General features: G+C 40.1%; 1 protein-coding gene across 5 annotated transcripts in view; it reads right to left on the bottom strand.

The window, feature by feature from the left end:
- The window catches only part of SHANK2 (SH3 and multiple ankyrin repeat domains 2), a 347944-nt gene extending 332996 nt beyond the window's left edge, over positions 1-14948 (bottom strand). For 3 of the 5 annotated variants that reach the window (XM_084522209.1, XM_084522210.1, XM_084522211.1), the window contains exon 1: positions 7269-7371. The gene's annotated coding sequence lies outside the window, so the exon portion shown is untranslated. Of the gene's footprint in view, positions 1-7268; positions 7372-14800 lie in introns of those variants that run through there. The other 2 variants (XM_084522208.1, XM_084522207.1) reach the window with 1 other exon arrangement.
- Between the last annotated feature and the right edge of the window lie 6162 nt (positions 14949-21110).

Below are 21110 nucleotides of genomic sequence, written 5' to 3'. Positions count from 1 at the left end.
GATGCTGCTGGTCACCCACAGTCAGCACAGGTTCCATGAACACAATCCTGGAGCACAAATCCTTCAGAATCTTTGTGGAGATAACACATCACTGCCTTAGTAAGATTATGGCCTACAGCTTCAACTGGGAGAGGTAAAATGAGCATCATGGCAAAAACATGCGACTAACTTATCCAAGGCAATCTGCTCCAAGGTCTGTTTTGGTACCATATTAACTGTCCCACCTTCCTGGTTCCAGTTTGAACATACCTTGTGCTACAAGTCTTCTCTGTGTCTCCCTGTCCACCTCCCACCACCACTTCACCTTCATTCCAACAGAGCAATAGGCACAGATGTTAGCTACACAGCACCTCAGCTCCAGTGAGTCATATCACTATGCTTTCTTATAGGTATTTTGAAAGATTTTAATAATATTACCCACCACAGACAAAGTGGAAGAAATTAATATGGCCCTAAAAAGGAGTACAGAGAACACTCTCTGAACATAAATTTCATAGAACACTTGCACGGATATTACAGGGATTGAAATCATAATTACTTATTTAATTATTAGTAGGAAACAGAAAAACAAGTAAAAGATATGGTGGAGAAAAACAATAAGGGCTGCAAGTACAGCAATATTTTTCAGAAAAATCTTCAGAGGAAAAAATCACGAGGATCTTTTGTGCCTCATTGGTACCAATAAATGTAAACACAATAGTAAGCAACCTGAATTAAGTATCATCACTAAATGCTATGAAAATCAGATGTTAATGACGTATTAACATCGTAATTAGTAAACAGGATAATTATGCTTATTATCTATCATTCAATTTGCAAACAATATTTTGAGTAGCTTTAAAACAGTACAAGTCCCATTTGAATTGTAATGTTTTCAATTAATAGGTTACTGAGTTTCCCCAATAAATAATTCAGTAACTAATGGGGAAACTATTCCCTATTAAGGTTTACTTTTAGAGCTCCTAACTAGATGCTCTGAAAATTTGCTACTCATCTGTACGCTGACCCATTGTTTCATAAATAAAAGAAAATTTCAGTTTCTGCTCTCCCCAAATACAGTGTCTTCCAATAAACATCATGCTGGCTGCATTCTTCTTGCCACCATTGGCCAGGTTTCCTTGCTGTGCTGATCAAAGGACTACAAAGCTGAAGTGGATCCGAGTGCTCCGAGTTTAACCCAGTCCTACAGGTAAACAGCATTAGTGGAAATCTTTTTTGCACCATTACAAGGCCCAGCTCTTACCTTTATTAGAAGCTTTGCGTACACACTTGGCATTTCAGCTACCCTTCAAGCTTTTTCTCAGTAGTCACGAACTATAAACCTTACACTACAAAATGTTCCAATCTACTGGTCACCCCCAAAATAACTGCAGCTACTAGAAAATAACACTGGCATTCAGCATATTGCTAAATGAATTATCTACCAAGCCTCAAACAAGTCACACATTCTAAAGAGTCTTAGCAGAATCTATTTTTTTATGATGTTCATTTTCTTGGAAAGTGCTTTGCAAGTGGCTGTTTAGTAGCCATTTTAAATGTATATCTCCTGCCATCTGCAATGTATAACAATCACAATGATCAAACGATCATTGTTTTATTAGTGAAAAGATTCTTGATGACAAACCCTTAGTGAATGTATACAAGTTGCTGTAGCACTGAGGCTTGCCTTTTCCATTCTGTCTTAACTAATTAGCTTCCCTGCTAATGAACAAGAGTAAAATCTGATGGTACAGGTGACTAGCCATGTACAACAATAAAAAAAAGAGAAGCATTTCATTAACCATCAGCTGGAAAACTAGAAGAAAATACATAGAAGTCAGGACGGATTCTATTGCAATGACAAGTAATGCAACCACTACTAAATGTTATATATAGCAAACATAAATATGCACATACACATTATATATATGTATATATACAAAACAGAGATTGGGCAGAATAGGCCAGAGTGTCTCAGTGACCCCAAAGTCCCTTTGAATGCATGCTCATTTGGGAACTTATCTTGCCTCTAAGATGTATATTATATCTGATGCAGCAAGTCTCGATTAATAAACCCAAGCAAGAGAAATAACCTCTCTAGGACATTCACTCTTTGTCCTCTCTAATGAGATCAATATTTAGAGAAAAAGTAAAAAAAAAAAAAAAAAAAAAAAAAATGAGCCTGTGGTCAGCACAACAATTATTTAGCTCAGTATCCTTCCTCTGATGATGACAAGAGGAAACTCGAGTAAACCTGGTTACCTCCTGTCATCTTCCCCCTCTGACTCCGTGAGAACCCAAAATCGTAGGAGTGATGTTAGAGGGCATAGCCCTGTCCAGTCCAGTTAGCATCTGCACAGGGAGCTGTAGTCCATGAATTTATCTAATCCCATTTTGAACTTGATGGTACTGTCTACTCCCACGCCTGCCTGTGGCACCAGTTTTTGGAAATTCATTATCCAAAAAATATACGTGTATACTATAGTATAAAAATATATACACGTATAATATAGAAAGTATATGGAAAAAGCATACTAAAAACTACCAGTAAGGAGCTTCTTTGAGTCGGCTACAAACAGCAACTGGTTATACATGAGCTACATTTGTGCAAGATACAGTAATGCACTACCTGCTCACAGGTGTATCAGCTAGAGCCCAGATTCACAAGCTTTACAGACTCACAGGACTTTACAACAGCTTCCTTTCCCTGCCCCTTTCTCTTTCCCCCACAGCATATCCAGTGCAGAAGCACCCGAGCTGTTGGTGTGACAGCTGCTGAGCAGGCAGGATATAAAACTCAAGAATTCTGTTACCTGCTTTAAACAATGTTATCAACACCTCTGCAAAGCCTTCTGCTGTTGATGGACCAACGGATGATGGAGTTTTATGATACAGATACATGGAAAGATGTGACTTTTGTGGTTTTGCCTATATTTCTCTCAAATCCCAAGTATATTATTATCTCTGACATTTCAAACCTATATAACCTAATCCCCTCTCTCTATAGGCCCCTATTAGGAGACTGATCATCTATATTTAGTGCTAAAATGATGGATATATTTATGACAGATTTGAATTGTTGCTTACCACGGGACAGCCAGCGCTGATGACAATCCCTATACCCAGGTCCAATGTAAGTGTAGGATAGATACAAACTCCCTTTCTTCCTGCACAACTTAGGTCAGAAGAAACTTGGAAAGGTCATGGGATAATAATGTTTGACTTTCATTTCTATTTGGCTCCCCTAGCTCAAGGATGGTCCTGCAGGTACACCAGCCTTACTCTTTCCATGCACGCCCAGCTCAGTGACAGCTGCCTCTTTCCCATACTTGTCCAGATTTTTACAGCCTCTACTTTCAACTGCATGTTAAATTTCTGTTAAGAGAGGGAGAATCCTTTTACTAAAGCCTTTGGTAAGTTACACTTTCCTTATCACATGGCCACCAATGACATTTACAACACCAATCTCCACAGCAACTCTGGAATGCAACCAAGTAAATAAGAAATAAAACACTGGCAAGGGAGAAAGCAGATGTGAAGCGACTGGATAAGACTGAAAGTAAAATCTAACTTTTGTATTTCTTTTACCATAATATATTTTCTGAAGTCCTATAATGAACCAACCTAATTTTGTTTGTAACTTCTTTTCAGGAATGTGTCAGTAGAACAAAAATAACATTTACTTTGGTAGAACTAAAAGTCAGCAGAAGCTCTTCTTTTGTTCTCTGATCTTGAGTTCAAATGAACTACAGACAAATCTTGTGCATTACTGATGCATGATTTTAGGATTATTGTCATTACCGTGGCATGGAATGCAATAATAAACAAAAGGGAAAACGTTCCCAATCTATGTAGCCATCAACAGCCTACACAGAGTTTTATTTTCACTGCTTTTGAAACACGTTTATTTTAAACTTTTTCAAGAGATTAGAAAAAATTGTTTTTAGGCCACTAAAACCTTTTTTTTTTTTTTTTTTTTTTTTTTTTTTAAGACCACTGCACTCTATTTTCTTCACAGTTACTAAACCAAAACATCTTACAAAGAACAAACCGCCTTAACTACATTACTTAGAGGAGACCTCACTGACTGAACCTTGGGGCAACACGTTCCATTACAACCTAAGAAACCACAATGACCTTTGCAATGGAAGAGAAGTCTGTGGAAAGGTAAGTTCTAGAATTCCAGTGAGTTTCTGCATCGCCAGAAGTGACAGTACCAACCTGTGAGCAGCTCCAGCCAGGGAAACCAGACATTCTTTTGGCCTTCATCAGACTGAACAGCTAATTACTGAACCTAGAATATTTCTTTAGCAGTACAGTGGGCCTTCTTTAAGCATTATAATTCAGCATCAGGAATTTGCCATATTCTGTCCTTCTTAAGAAAGACTGCATTAAAGGCGTGTCCCCATTGTCAGCCAGTCCATTAATTAAATGATCCATATTCAGAAATTAAAGCAGGAATTTACACACCCCTGTTTCAGACTACCAGCTCTCCCTGGCATTGTAGCCAGTACTGGCACACCCCAACACCAGAGGCTACATGTGTTTGGAGCAAAGTTCTGTACATTAACGAATTATTTTGGTCTTCCCCACACATGGATGATTTAATGAAGAAATTTTAGAGAAACAATTAACTGATTATCATCAGTACAAAAAACTAGTACGTAACATTCAGTGAAAACAATTATTCAGGAAAAATAAATATTCAGTTACACATTCTCAGCTTCATAAACTATTTTCCAACAAGCTTCGAGCTGACCACCTCAGACAGATCAGAACACCAGGTAAATTAGGGCCAAAAGGACATCATCAAGAAGGTACATAGGACATTCTCTGTCCCAAAGCAAGATAGAGTAGACCTAGGTGTTTGCTGACAGATATCTCTTACTTGTTCTTAGAAGTGTCCAGTGGCAGAGACTTTACAATCACTCTAAAAAGTCTGAAAGAAAAAGTAAACACTAACCAAATAACCCCTACATACACAGGTCCACTACAACTCACTTTTGCGGCTACAGGACTGTTTTTCTAAATACACAAGGCTCTAGAAAATCTTGCTTGCTCTTTTGGTCACCAATTGAACTAGAGCCTTTCAGAGATAATATATTTACAATTTTGCATATGGAATACGTTCACTCTACAGCCTTACTAAAATATTATTTATTAATAATAGTTATTAACTGAGAGATTACAATATGATAAACTGTTTCTAAAAAAAATAAATCCAAACTTTCCAAACTGATAACCAAAAACTATCAGCAAGAAAAAAAAAAAAAAAAAAAAAAGAAAAAAAAAAGTAAAAAGTAAAATAATAATAATAAAAAAAAAAGGGGGTTTAAAAGTTTTCAAAGCAAGATTTGACAGAACTGGAGATAAATTCAAATACTGGTAAGCAGTTTCATAAACAACTCAGCTGTAGTGAAATGAAAATGCTGTAAGTACAGTGGGCTTGATTAGACATGAGGAAAAAAATAAGAATAAAATATTTCACAACAACATTGTGGAGCAAGACTTGGATTAATGGTTATACCAATAAGCTACATAAATTGTGGAAAGACGTTAAATAGCCTATGCTTCATGGGACCACTTTATGCTTCCAAATAACCAAGAAGGAAGCATGGATTTGTGAGAACCTCAGGATAATACTGTTTTCAGTCTAGGTTTAAAATTACAGAATCTCAGGCATGAATAAACCTGCATATAATGAACATACTACTACTCACCATTCTATAGTATGGGATATTCTGTTACTCTGAATAAAATTATTAAGTATGAACAAACTGTACAAAAACATCAGTATGTATCTTCTGCTGAAAATGTATTACAGAGAGCAAGGAACACTGCTTAACTGCTAGGTTCAGCATAACTAGGATTGTATTCTCATCCCATGGTTTGACAGGTAAGAAGGTTTGCAAAAAAATAAAATAAAAATGTAGTTTGGTGAGTTTAATGTCATGGAGTTTTACACCGTCTTAGTCAATGTGATGTCTCACATGAGGTAAGTTTCATAATAATCCTCAAAGTTTCAGTCCACCTTTGTTCACAGAAGATAAAGGCGTACCAAATCAGTAGATTACCACAACAGAGAGAATTTCAAGTAAATGTTTACGTTTTCATTTGAACTTTAAAAAAGGCTACTCTCTCTTTTTTTCTGCCTTTGAAACATACTGAACATTTTTATCTCTGGAACTCATTAAAAAATAAGATCATGTCCTCAGTAGAAGGAAAGGCAGAGAAGCCATGAGACACGAGATAACTTCTGTAATACAGGCATTTAGGTTTAGAAACATAATCCACTGGAAACGAAAGAAACTCTGATAAACCTATGATCCAACTCTGCAGGATACCAGCCATCACATTCCCACCACAGTGTGAGGTATCACTTCTCAGGAGAAAACTGAGGGATACAGGACTATTGGGATACTACAGGAGAGGGAATGGGAGAAAGGAGAAGCATAAAAAAGGAAAAATACTACCTCCAGCTGTTTTCTGTAGTATTGATCTTTTAGAAACCTTGGTATATACTTTCTTCTATGAGGCATTTAAAAGCTGTTTCACTGTGCCTGCTCTTTGCATTACTGTTTGTGATTTTGAAGTCAGTTCTGAGGTGGTATAAATAACTGGCTTCAACTGAGCTGCTGACACTGGCTGAGGATCTCAAAATATACAAAATAAACACTTTTGTTCCTCAAATGTTTCTCACAGGTTTTGAAATCTAAAAATTTCACATTGCTTTATCCTGTACATTCATCTCACAGATGACTGACGAGCTAAGCAGCAGTCATAGCAGTCATAAAAACTTCGCTTTTCAAACCCAAACACAGAAGGGCAAAGACCAGAGTGAAAGCCAGAATTTGTTAAAAGCCAAGTTCTTCCATTATAACATTTCCAAATATTTGTTTAAGGGTAATCTTTGGTAACAGGTAAATGCTATGCTGACTGAAAGGTGAAGCACAATTTTCTGGTTCATGCAGCAGGAGCAATCAAAATAAGCATGTTTTTCTTCTGTAATGCATTTTCATCAGGTGAAAAATTGTATGCTGAGTTCAGTTTTGCAGGTGGTGCTCACTGTACTTGCGAAGCACAGATAACCGCTCAACTACAGACATCAGAGGACAAACACTGAGGCACCTCAGACTCATGGCCAGAGGAAATAAACCAGAAAAAGCAGTACCCACAGGCACTAGACCCCTTCTGTGGGATGACATGCCAAAAGCGGCATTCAGTCCTGACCTTGAGATCCCTCCTCCTGTGGTTGGTGAAAGCGACCTCTCCCTCCCACACAGCCTTACCTCACACCCAAAATGGCGGCATGAGCCTGTAGGCTGCTCCTCCGTCCCAATGGGCCTCAGCACACCAGTGGTGGGCAGACAAATCCACGTGGCCACAATGGGTCTGGAACAAAGAAAGGAGTGTGAAGTTTCTGTGTGAAATTTCTGTGGGATGCTGACTTCCCCAACAGGTTTTAGACACATTTTAGAGATAAGACAAAAGAGAGCAGCTTGCCCTGACAGAAGATGGTTGAGCCATGAGGAAAGAAGGGCCTTCCAGAACGGCCGTTCACTCACTACTTAGGCACTTAAACCACTGAAGTTCAGTGAAACTAAACCAAGCCTTAATTAAATGTATTTTGAAACAGTGAAGCCCTGTAAGCCATTCCCTGCTCCCCTAGGACAGTAGGCTGAGCAAAAAAACAGATAGGTCTCTCCACTTGAGGGGCCTTGTCTAGTTGCCTCATCTCAGGAGCCCACTGCTGACCCTAGTATGAACCACATGCTGGTAAACCCCAATGGCCTGCAGCAGACAGGTAGACAAGCTCTGTCTACCAAAAAACGTTTCATTGTAAATTTTTTAGCTTTTTCAGGTCTAACACAAACAGGAGAGGGACAATTGCTGAGCTGCAGAATGAGTACCCCCTTTGGGTAGACATCAACTTTTGTATGAAAACTGCTAGTGGCTTCCACAGCAATCCCAGCCACTGGGAGTTAAGACACAGACTTTCTCACTGTAAAATATATAAAACAAAACCAAGGATAAAGTTTTAAAAAATGAATTGATCAGCAGTTACATTTCTTTTTTTCCCCTCCTAGGAAAAGACATGTAAGAAATGGATACATGACTATCAGTAGTAGGAAAGGGTATTGTCATCTTGCTTATGTTTTTCAGGCTATAACATGCTTCTGGAAATCCTATCTTAATATTTCCTGGAGAAGACAGTACAGTCCACTGCACTGATGATAGGATCATTCTGCTATCTGATTAAAGTGATATATAATAACAAAACTAATAACAATACACCACACCAAAGTCATGTCCTGTGAGTATATTGTCTAATTGGATAGACAGTTATATTTTAAGAAAGACAATGTTTCATACAGCTACAATCATTTATAATGTACTTAAAAGTCTATTTTCAGTAATAATGGTTACAGATGTATACAGGCTAGACTAAATTAATGGGCCAAATTACTGAGCTTGCTACAGCGATTGCATGCTGTAAGGGGAACCTAATTCAAAATCAGGTGGTCTAAAAGAGCTGCTGGAAGGTCAGTGACCTGCCCGTTCAAAATTTACTCTTACTGCTAGTATCAAAGCTACAAGCACATGTCCTGGGGATAACCTGGTGGTTGGCAAGTGGCACAAGTTCTGTTACAATCCATTTGCCATCAGGTCAGGTCCTTTGACTGTCCCTCCCCAAAAGCTTAGGTAGAAGAGGCGAGTAGCACCAGGCAGGCTGGGTAGCAGCAGGGCAGACTCAGGTTGGAAACTTGCAGGTCCATAACTTTGTAAGGACAGCAACACACTGGAGGAACTCCATGCACTCTTTTAAATTAAATGAAAAGAAAAAAAAAATCCCTGTATGTTACAGTGGTCATAAAAACATTTGAAAATAGTGTGAAAAGGGGAAAATATTAGCATACACCAATTTTAACCACACCACTAGTGTTAACCCAACTGTGATGTACTCTACTCACATTAATCCCCTTCACTGGAAAACCTACTTTCAAAATATGCATGAGGAATGTCAACATATATCACTAACAGTGACTGCACATCACAGTTTCTGCCATCAGCCCTCCTTTAAAAACAGGTTATTGGAACCCAAACACACTTTTGACATGACAAAAACTTTTTTGTGCCCAGTAAATTCTTACATCAAGTTATTTAATTATGCACCTAGTTTAGGTCTAGTCTATTTTTATTTTTATTTTTTTTTGGTTAAAGAGCTAGCATATAATGCAGTCATCAGTGATTCCTTGAGCTACCACGAAAATTGGTCCAGATCTCTTACTATAAAAATTCTTAAAGGAGGCTCTTGGGATATTTCACAAGAAGGGGCAAGTAACACTGTCTTTTACACCTAAGTGAACATCACAGACTTTCAGCCTTCAGCCTGACTGGGATTTTTACAGCTGATGAAGAAACTGAACATCAACTTGATCAGCAAAGAGGGAAGCCAAAGGCTTAGGCCTGCAAAGGGCTTCATTCTCCATCATTTCTCTCTTCGCTACTTCAACATGTTACCTTTGCGTCTTCTCCTCACCTAGAGAGTTTCCTCTCCATACTCCAGCTGAGCTCCACTCCAGCCAGGCCAACCCACCAGTGGCTGGCTGCAGCTGCACATGACCCAGAAACAGATCTCCCAAGCTAAGATTTAGCAATGAATAAGGATGCTCTGCAGAAGTCACAAGCTATTCAAAATCCACAGCCTCTTCTCGAGTCCCTAGATAAAAGTCATGATGGTGGAATGGTTGGATGATATCAAATATTTATATTGCAGTGTTAAAACAAATTAAACGAAGAGTATCTGTAATCAGAATAAGGACTGTTGAACATATTCTCAGTCATACTCTGGTGATTAAACATTAAATTTAAAGCTTACACTGCTTGTGTGGCCTGTATCATAGCTTCACAGTCTCAATGTTGAACACTAAAATACCATTTAACTGTTTTCTGAGGTTCACTGTCAAAATGTACTCAGAGTAAATATTCTGTTTGTAATCAAAAGGACTTTAGTCCCCAAACTCTATTTCCATAACGACAGCATCCTCATTAGAAAACTCAAATTTTGTGAAGTACTCGCTCCACTGATATTTTATCAGTAAAATGTAATTAACAAAAAGCATGCATACAATGTGAATTTGAAATTGGAATGGCGAACTTATGTGCATGGCTAAGTATAACAGTTTTACCAAAACCTAATTCATGGACATTCAGAATCCAAACATAGGAATGAAACACTCAAAATCAATTATACGTGACAATCATTTTAACATGAAAATGCAATAACAGTTTCATTAGAGCAATGCCATAGGTCCTGAATATTATGGCTGTATCTCTACTATCAAGCAAAACAGGCCAGTAATTGTTTATGGGGCCTATAAGAAGGTGTTGGCACAACACTTTTTGCTTCATTCATCATGCCCTCATTAAGCATCCTATTGCTCAGTCATGCATATCTATAGAGATCCCAGAACACTCACCCTGCTGAGCACAATGCACATCTTCCCATACACTACAACAGCCCCTATGCATAAGAAGAACAAATGCTGAAGAGTGAATATGAGCACATTGCTCTCATGTACTTCTTTACACCAAAATGACATAATAACCGAGATGGTTTCCTTCTGATGTCCAAAGTTGGTTTTTGTTGTTGTTGTTTGTTTGTTTATTTTTGGTTTTGTTTTTAAATGATATATCATAAGCTGTCTATTTCTAATACAGAAATTTGTTTGAAACAATGCCAAGCATGAAATACAACTACTGTATCTCAGACATCAGATAAAACCATACGCTAAATGTGTCATGGCAAAGAAGATCAAAATGATTTGTCAAATAGAATTTGAACTTAAATCCGATCCACAATTATGTTTTATCTCATCAGTTTAAATGTAGGTCTTTTAAACCAGTAGCAAAATAAACATTGTGCACTGTTTTTCTTCCTGAAAGAAACGGCACTTTAAAGCTGCTATATTGGATCATCACCAACAGCGTCGGTTTCTGTTTGCTTCGAAGGGGTCCAGCATGTGCATTTCTAATCAACAGCATAAAGCACTCCAATGGCATACAGAATTTGCAGTCCTAATGATAACCCTGTTTTCAAAGACTGTGAGTGCTTTCAGATAGGGATGGCCCTTATATGCCATGGCATCTGATCCAAAGTAACCTTGTGCTGGCTTACAGACTCACTGGCTTGAAGACAGCCTATTAAAACAAGACCTGAATTCTGTGCAAATGATGCATATCAAAGGCTCATTTCACATCCTAGGTTTTTAACATGAATTAAATCACATCTACTTATTCTTAAAGATAGCATGATTGGGTCAAAAACATGTACTCAGCTCCTCTAGATTTCAGTCACTATCATTTCCACAACCAAGCAAAAGCCCAAGAAATGTTTATTCTCAGCATCTCTGATATCAAGCAAAAACACTCATGCAACCTACTGGCAGAGTGCCTGTGTTGGATCCTTCTCTACTGATTGCTCCACGCAGTGACTACCAGCCTGATCGTGTAGTTCACACACACAGCTCTGCACTGTGAAAACTGAAGTCTGGGGCCAACTCCACTGCTATCCACCTCCAACAACGTTGGTTTCCACTGGTTTGCCAGAATTCCTCAAAATCTGAAAGTTCCTTTCCACAGATACAGGATCTTCCTCTGAAATTTCTGGAATGTGTCAGATGCTGTGTTCACAAATGGTCACAATGAAATCAGTGCTAGCGAGCTGAGTATAAGTATATACCATACTAAGATTGCTCATTTTAAAATATTTTTTTTCTCTGCTGTACTTATTCTCACAGTAATAAAGCATTTTATTGAAGTATGAAGACTTAAGAGAGAAAGTGGTTAGAAAAAAAATCACCATAACCATACTTGTAAATTATTTTTCTTCTCTGACTGAACTGAAAATTGTAGGAAGCAAAAAGCAGAGTGTTGAAAGTAGTTTTTATTTTCAGACTTCTTGGTTTGTGAATTCCAGGTGCTACTTCTCACGCAAGAAAATTAGATTCAAAAACAAAATTGATTTTTACCATGACAGTTTTTCTGAAGTTAATGACATGCAAATCATTATGCATGTATTTACATTCTTGATTAGGACAAGATTGAGAAGTTAGAAAATAGAGCGATGATGCTCCTGTAGGTTTTAGCAAAGAATTTTCAGGTAGGCAAAAGACATGAATGACTAACATGCAAGAAATAAACAAAGCCCTTCCAAAAAGTATTAAAATGCTGAAGATAAGTAACTTGCCTCTAATGTCCTTATCAAAGAGTTCACACTATCTAGGGTGCCTACTTTCTTAATTAATGGAAAAATAGTTTGATGGGAACACCTACGTCACGCTGGGGCTCTGCGGGGCTCCTCTAGAAACTCGCAGTCCTGCCACACGGCGAATGCTCATCAGGCTCCCTAACACAACAGTCTGACCTCCGAAGCAATGAAATTGAAGTCTGACAATGAAACTTAAGAAAGAAACTCGATCGAGCCATTGGAGTCTCTTGCATAATTCAGTCTCTCTTCTTTGGACAGCCCTTCACTGATCTGTTGAAGGAGCACCACATCCCTGTCCTAGACACCCAACATACACACACCTCACCCAAGGCGCACGCTAATGGGCTGAAGCCACAGGACCACCCACCCCAGAAACACGCTGCAAGGAAGAGGAGGAGCATTTCTAAAAAGCAAACTCCTTGGGAAGTGCTGTGGCAGCTAGCCATGTGCAGACCCCAGCAAAAAAGAGCCTGGGGCACGTGGTCTGACTTCCTTGCTTTGCACATGGCACAGCTGAGGAGGAAGCAAGAGATGGAAGGGGCTGGCAGGGGAGGGTGGGGGGCTACTTCTGAGTGGGAGAGCTAAGAGGTAACCCTGAGGTTACAGCATCTGAGGAATTTCTAAGCTGAAGGAAAATAGAAAATTTAAACAACCTCATCTGAGACTGAAATGCACAAGCACAAGAAAAAGGAAAGTTGAAATGGAAAATGGGAGGGTGGGGGTGGAGAGGGTGAAAGAATCAACCTGAAGAAATTCCTCCATTCCCTTGTGGTTTGCTCTTTCAATTGTTTTTTTGGGGGGATTAACATATTTGGCCTAACTGGAGCCCTTAGATTTCTAATACAGAAGATATGGGCAAAGTTAATGCCCTATGATATCCAGTAGGGCAGCTGGGACTTCAGCTCCTTGTAGCTATGAAATGTATGAGCCTGTTCAAAACTCAGAGGTTGAGGACCTGCTAGGTCCCTTCCCAAAGTGTGATGACTCTCATGGTGGTATCCAGCAATGGAGACAGGAATTTAACAGTGGGTACTCTGGTTCACCAGTTGTAGCTGCAACTTTTAAAGAGAACAGCCGCCCACAAAGGGTTGGTGCATACTTTAACCCATTTTCTTGCCACCTCCTACTACATCTGAGCTGGTGGATGTGAAAGAGCTCCCAGTTTCACACACAGGGGAGCTGGGGCATCGCTAAGCCTGAGGAGCACGCTCTTGGCAGACCAGGCAGCGGTGATGCTGCTTTGTCTAGCAGCTCCCTGGGTGCAGCAGTGCTGTGTGCTGCTCCACATTTGTTCCACGACGACAAGCAGGTTAAGGCCATGCTGTGCTGGGTGATACAAGACATGCTGTAAGAGGAGCGTGAAGGTAGAAGGATGACTTTGCTTATTGATTCTTGTTCTTCCCAATCATGGGCAATTAGGCAATCACAAGTCTAATTCAGACAGATCCACGGGAAACCTGATCCACTCACCAACAGACAACAGGCTTTAAAATAACACTCCATACTGATAGAAGAGCAAAACAAACATCAGACCTTCAGTAAAACACCTAAAGATACAGCTATCGACCTTAAAAAGAAGCATGGAAGATTAAGAGGATTATCAACAATAATCCAAAGTATCTCTTCAAATAAAACCCAGAGATAAAAGCTATATGTCTAATTATATATGTATTCACAAGTGGGATGAGGTACTGTAAAAGCTGCATTCAAGTCTCACACTGCTGAATTGCATTTTAGCCTCTTTACCTCCTGACTTTGATAATTTTAACATGCTATTGTGTTTTCAATATAAGAGCCGTGCGATTTCACGGCTAAGTCACAACCTTGATCCACAAATAGCTTTAAACAAAGATAGCGTTTGTTTTTGAGGGCTTTTTTTTTTTTTTTTTCTCCCTGCCAGAGCTCCCTCGAACAAGGCAGGTTATTCTGAGAGGAGTTAAACAGAGCCAAGAGCGCAGCAAAGGAGAGGAGGAAGAGCCACGAAGGGAAGGAAGTAAAAACTTCCAGGAGAACACGTCCAGGGGTGTGCTGAGTGACCGGTGGGGAGGTTTTGCGCCTTCTCCCGCTGCGAGGAGCGAGGCCTGCGGCGTGGGTGCTAGGGGCGAGCTCTCCAGCAGCCCACCCAAGGCTGCGGGTCTCCCCTCTGCTTTCGCTCCCCCGCTCCCCGTGCTCCAGGTCCTCCTCCCTGACGGAACCGGGCAAGCGGAGCGATGAAGGCAGCTCTGCTGCGACCGCGGGTTTGCCACCCGCTGCTCACCTGCTCCCCTCTGCCCTCCTCTCCCCTGCACCGCGCCCCGAGCATCCCGCCCCGGGGCTCCCCCACCGCCCCGGCGCCTCCCCGGCAGCAGCTGCCGAGCATCCCCCGGCCGGCAGGCAGAGATTCAACCCCAAAACTCCGCACGGGGCTACTCCGCCGCTCCCGAAGTGGGGCGGGGGTGCCCCCACTGCCACCTGCCCCCGTGCAAGCGGGCGCAGCCGGTGCCGGCGGGGAGGTCCGGCCGCCCCCCGTCCCCCTTCCCCTTCTTTCCTTTCCCCCGGGGCCGTGCCTACCTGTGGCCGGGAGCGGGGCCGAAAGTTGCGAGGGGGCGGCGGGGCCCGGCCGCGCTCCCCTCACGCCTCGCTGCCGCCGCCGCCGCCGGCCGGGCTGGGCGGGGGGGGCCGGGCCGGGAGCCGCCCCCCCGCGGGCTGGCAGCGCCCGCCTCGCCGCCCGGCCCCCCTCACACCCACACGCACCCCCCGGTCCTCGCCGGGTGAGTCGCTTTTGGGGTTCCCCTGCTCGCTGCCCCGCTCGGGCAGCGGAGGGAGGCTCCAGCATCCCGGCCTCCGCCTGCATCCCGGCCTCTGCCCTTCCTGGGCAGCCCCCAGCCGTCACCCACCTGCAGCCAGGAGCAGCCACAGCCCTCGGGGTGGTCCCCACCGCGTGTCACGGCACGGGCTGGACCCCCTCGCTCCTGCCCGGGATTCCTGCCGAGCGCTTAAGCTGACCCGGAGGCACGAGAAGCACATGGACGCAAATTGGGGCCGGTGCTCCATACGCCGTTCCTCTAAAAAGGCTGAACCTCGCAACATTTTTATCACCCAGCCGGAACGACACCGGCTGTGGATCAGTGATGCCACTCAGAGCAAACATCAAGATGCTCCAGCCAAGGGTGTGGATGTTGGAGCACTTGAAGGAGTCCACCTTTAGACACAACGCCACACCAAACTTCAACAACAGTGATGACACTGTATTTTTTCCTATGTTAAAACATTTCAAAGTAAATAAAACAGAAAATATACATACAGAAAATATGCATAAACAGTTTTAGCAGCTCACTTTTGGACTTTCTGAACTGCTTTGCACAGTCATAAAACTTTATGCCATGATAACTCTCAAACAGCTCTTTTTAAACATGTCCTTGAAAAGGAGAAAATTATTTAATACACACAGAGCAACCATGTAACCTCATAAATATTAATGAATATTAAACTGTGTGCCATGAAAATCGTTTTCATGCAAAAGGTCTTGCGCACGTAGGTGCAGTCACTGGCAAAGTTCACGCAAAATTCTCTCTGCTGGTTGCAAGTCCTTGGTGGTACATGTGGAGGTCTCGTCTTTAAGATGCCATGAAGGAAGCTGGGGACGCCCAGCTCTCAGAATGTAACATCATTAGAGAAAATTAAAAGCAAACAAAAACAACAGAGAAGCAAGCAAGCAAACAAAAAGAAGGCTATTTGACTTGGATGGGAATTTTCTACCTCTTCTAAACTGATCTACCCATCCCTACATTTTTCTCTTTAAATTTTAAAGCATCTGAACATTTGTTCTGTCAGTCGAGAAAAAAATGGACTGACTTAAACTCATCTTAGATCCCCAGGGGATATCATGGGAAAATAGGACAGCAGTGCTAAGATGAAAAACTCTATCTACTGCATCTTTTACAATTAAAAACTTACGAACAGTGAGAGAAAGAAAAAAAAAAAAATGCTGCAATTCAAAATTCAATATTGTATCCAAAAAAACAATGTACAAAAAGTGCAAATGAAAATTACTTACGTCAGTGGCAATAGCTGACAGTTGCTCTATATGAGGAGCATCATTCTGTAGCTTACTGACATGTAATTAATACATAGTATCTTTATCAAATTTCAAATGAAAAGCCTTGAAGCATGATCAAATTTATCTCTGCTTCTTTGTCATGTTTGAGATGCAAGAGAAATTTAGGATCCTTCAAGTATTTTATAAATACCGATGGAGACAACGTGAAAGCACACACACACGAAATATATAGATATATATAACTCCCCCCCCCCTTTATTTTTCTAACTACAATGCCTGAAATTTTGCCTTCCTGAGTTAAGTCCTACCAAAGCTTCATCTATCATTATGTTTTCTGTTTCTAGATTTGTAGGTTTCATGAGGAAAAAACAAACAAACAAACAAACAAACAAAAAAAACCACCTATGACGACCTTAAGGAGCTTCAGCTGAGTAAGGGCTAGGAAAACTGGGACAAAGAAGTTGCTCCCAACTGTAAATTCTTCCCTGAAAAAATGTGGTAAGTTGTGACAAGATTAGGAGTTTTTTTTCTGTAACATTTACCCTTCCAAAAACATGAAAGTACAGCAAGAGCAAAACTCTGTAGGTAGTAGAAATGACACAACTTTGCAGCTTCTGGAAGCTTTCTCACATTAATATGTTAAACTATTAATTTCATAACACACTCTATAACCTTTAATGGTTGTCCATAAACTTGTGGAAGTCCATAAACCTGCTGCAGCAGTCTGGGCTATTTAACTTCTGTTTCTGAGCCAGCAAAAAGCATCATCTGACTATCACGGATGGGGTTCATTCACCTGAGAACCATCTGAGCCACATGGCAGGGGCTGTCACCTGCAGTTGCTCATCTTTTTCCATTGATAATTGAAGCACAGAGAATTGTCTCAGGCAGGAGAACGACTGTATTGCAGGTTGATAGGCTTAGGTGGGATGAAACCCATGTTTCTTGATCACAGTAAAGGAAGTTTCAAGGGCCTTTTAACCTCTCGTTGTTTTAGACATACGCTGAAATAAGTAGTGACCTTCTGGTGTCAGTACATTTGACAATGCAAGTTCAGTTATCATTACACTTTCAAAATTTTTAAAACCCTGCTATCAAACAGAATCTGCGTGTAGCTGAATTATAAAAATCAATATAGTGCTGAAGCAATAAAGTGGCAGAAATACACTCAGATATCTTATATGGGAAGACAGAAGTGAAGTACTTCATTTTAAAAAAAAATGCGTATTCCTTGTTATTTTAATTAACTTTCCAAAAAGATCAAATTGTATACATTTGCTAGGAATCTTATTTAGATTGTTTGCACATTTACTCATTTACTAAACTCCATAAAATTCACTTTCATGTCAAAATTAATGTTTTTAGATGCTTAAGACAAATATTTACTTACAGATATGCTCTCAATACCTCACTCCCTTAAATGATCCTACCGATAACATCCTCACCACCAAATTCCTGATCCTTCCCTATGCTCTTTAGTATTCTCAAGACTTCTAAGCTCTTTTGGGGTTTGACATATCTTCTTTACCCCATTTTTTGTCCTTTGCTTCCAATACCTCTTCAGTAACTATTTCTCCTGTTCTGTTCAGAAATATTTTATCAGCTGCTCTTTATAAGCCAGTTTATTAAGTTTAAACCAATATAAGGTTAAATTAATGCAGATATTTTTTTCCCTGCAACTGTGAATGGATTTCCCCAGCAGTTCATTACATCCTTCATGAATAATAAAAGTCATTAAAGGCACCAGTTAGACACAGATCTGGAAGAAGTGTAAAACACATACATATGTCCTGAGGTAAGATTATTGTGCCCTTTAAAATAATAAGCCATTTAAGTATAGATATTTAGTGTCAATTTTTATTAGGTTCCTTGCACTCCAAGATAAAATGCCTTTTTAAATTAATAAGAAATAAGGAAATAAATCTGTTCATTTTCCATTATAGGTAAATTACTATGGAGTTATTTGATGAAAGTTTCTTGCTATTAAAAAAAAAAAAAAAGAGAGAGAGAGAGAGAGAGAGAGAGAGAGAGAGAGAGAAAGTATCTTCCGTAATTTTCTCTCTTTACTTCTTTTTATGTTGAAGAAAACAATCCTTCCATAAATTAATATACATGGAAAAAAGGGTCCATACTAACCATTAATTAATAAATTATCTAATTTTCCTGTTTTGAAAGCTAGTTTTTCATTTTTTCTTCTGATAAATTTGTAATTTGTAAAACACATTTTCACATTTTAATGGTTAATTCCTTTCCTCTTGGGTTATATGCATAATGACAGAGTTACACAATAATTTATTTTAAGAATTTTGCTGTACTTGGCTCACCATGAGTATTTCACAAAATCATGACCGTCCAGATCACATCTTATATTAGTACCCCTACAGTTACCCCACTGGTGTTTCCACTAGCAGTAATTTACCAGAAACAACAAGAAACAGAGAGAGGATGTCTTAGTGATGCACATAAATGGGCCTGAGATTTTCTTTTATTTTATGTCTGTTACAGATTTCAGTTCCTAACACCATGTTATGACAGACAACTTGCTTTATCTGCTCTGAAGCCCTGAGGTAATTTACCACACTTTTTGCTGAAGACAGGGAGAGACAAGTGCAGATGACCTGAGAAGATTCAGAGGTGTGCGTCAGTCACAAACACTATGGAAACACAAGCCTTACTTACGTCGGTCAAAAGCATACACTGTTTACATAGGTTTTCTCACTCTATATATGTACATACACATATATGTTATATAGATAAAAATAGTTTTTGTTGTTTTTTTGTTTGGTTGGTTGGTTTGTTTTGTTTTTTTGTTTGTTTAATAAGTATTCCTCAAGGAGGAATTTAGCACTTAACTTTCACAAGATCAATACTAAAATGATGCATCTTATGCAAAAGAATTTGTATATAGTGTAAGCGGAAGGACAAACCTGCCCTTATTCATCTGCAAAACTGAGTAAGGCAGGCTTAGAAACTTTCCTTGTCCTATCCAGCCAATATAAAGTTACTTTTGATAGACCATTGATAGAAAACAGCAGACACTCGAACCCTCACAGCCTGCTAGACCAGGACCCTGGAAGTGCAGAGGAGAAGCAGCCGCAGGCTGTGACAGCCCTGACCCTGCACATTGCTTCTGTGCCATTTGGGAAGGCAATGCACAGCACCTCACAACAATATCCCGTGATGATCTTTCAACTATGGCCACATACTTCAACTGCTTTGTGATTATTTATGAATCTCACCTGCATATACATACATTATATATTGTCCAAAGCTGATTTCTTTTCTGAGAGGAGAAAGCTATTTCCTACAGACCTCACAGGAACAACAACTTCAGCAAATGCTCAGTTTATCATAGTAGCTCTCATGGTCAAAACAACTCCTCCGGACTGGAGTGAAGGGTAACAAGGAAAACAGTGAAACTGCTACTGAATGTTATTCCTGTTTCCACATGTAAGCAAGTCTGGCTTTAAGAATTAAAATAACAGACAGCCAAGGTTAATTATGTTGGCATTCATAATTACCTTACCCTTATACCCAGCCTAACTGGGGGATATTTGAGATGCACAGGTCTTTGAATTGCCATATCTGCTTTAATTCAGAAATATCCATGCACAAGCTGAGTTCAGGAAAACAACATGCAAGAACTGTTTTGAGCCTGTGGTCCAGAGTTCAGACTGGCTTCACAGCTCTCCAGATCAGACCCACAACACAGGCTTAAAGGAATGCAAATGCCATATTCCAGCTAATCTCAGCACATGTGGGAAACCCTAAATATATGCTTAAATTTGATTTTGGAACATGTGCTCAGTATTTTGCATGCACTTTTATGCTTTTCTGGGTAGGAATGGGCAAATGTTTACTTCAATACTCTGGTGAACACCAGATGAAATCATGAGATTTCATGCATATGTATTTCAGTTTGGAGATGCAATGATAGTCTAGCAGTCATTACAGCAATTTCTCAAAATACCAAGGAAAAAAAAAGGGGGTGGGGGGGGGAAGAATCAACTGTCATGTTTGTACTGCTTTTAGCCTGATTTCAAGCAACTTCAAACGACAAACATTTCTATCCACTGCACTCCTGTTCTGTTATCAAGCCATAGCTAATCAGCTCTAGGCTGTCCTGCTGCTAACTCAGGCAACAAACCACTCGTGACTTCAGCAGATGTTCTCCTTTTCATGCCAGTAGGGATATTTACTAATAGTTTTTCCATGTTATGGTTTTCTGTCTCAAAACTTATTTCTCAGGATAAGGAGTACACTATATTTAAACATTTAGAGCCATAAATATCCATTTGCAAATTTGGTGCTTTCTTGAAAGCTACATGACAAGATCTTGTCACAGTTCAATCGTTTAAACTACAGATTACATAGACTTCAGGTCTTTAATAGTAAGAGTTCATTGAATTTTATTTTGCCAAAAGAGTTCATCAAAATGGCAAAACTGAGAAGGCTTTCTGCTGCCAAGCTTCACACGCCCTCTGCCTTTACTAGGCTCTGCCAAATGTGGTAGTCGCTCACCAGAGGGGTGAGATGCTCACTCATAGTGTCTTATTATACAGGAATATAATCTTCAATTTGTAAATTAAGGAAAGCTGTACTCTTCTATGCACTAACTGGCACCTTGGAAAGAACTAAGGAACTTTTTATAAAGAAGAGCAGGTAACTTATTTTTGTTAGAGTTAACATTTAAATGCTTTTACTGATCATTAACTACTCGGTTTTGTTTACATAGAATTTTCAAAGTTCATAAATGTTAACTTACTCTTAATGCCTTCCTGTGAAATTTAATTTTCCTTGTCAATCTGTTAAGATATAAAC

Source organism: Aythya ferina, assembly GCF_964211825.1.
Source record: "Aythya ferina genome assembly, chromosome: 5".
In the NCBI taxonomy this organism is placed as follows: Eukaryota; Metazoa; Chordata; class Aves; order Anseriformes; family Anatidae; genus Aythya; species Aythya ferina.
The sequence above is the reverse complement of the archived record's forward strand: the minus strand, read 5'-3'. Positions and strand labels throughout refer to the sequence as shown.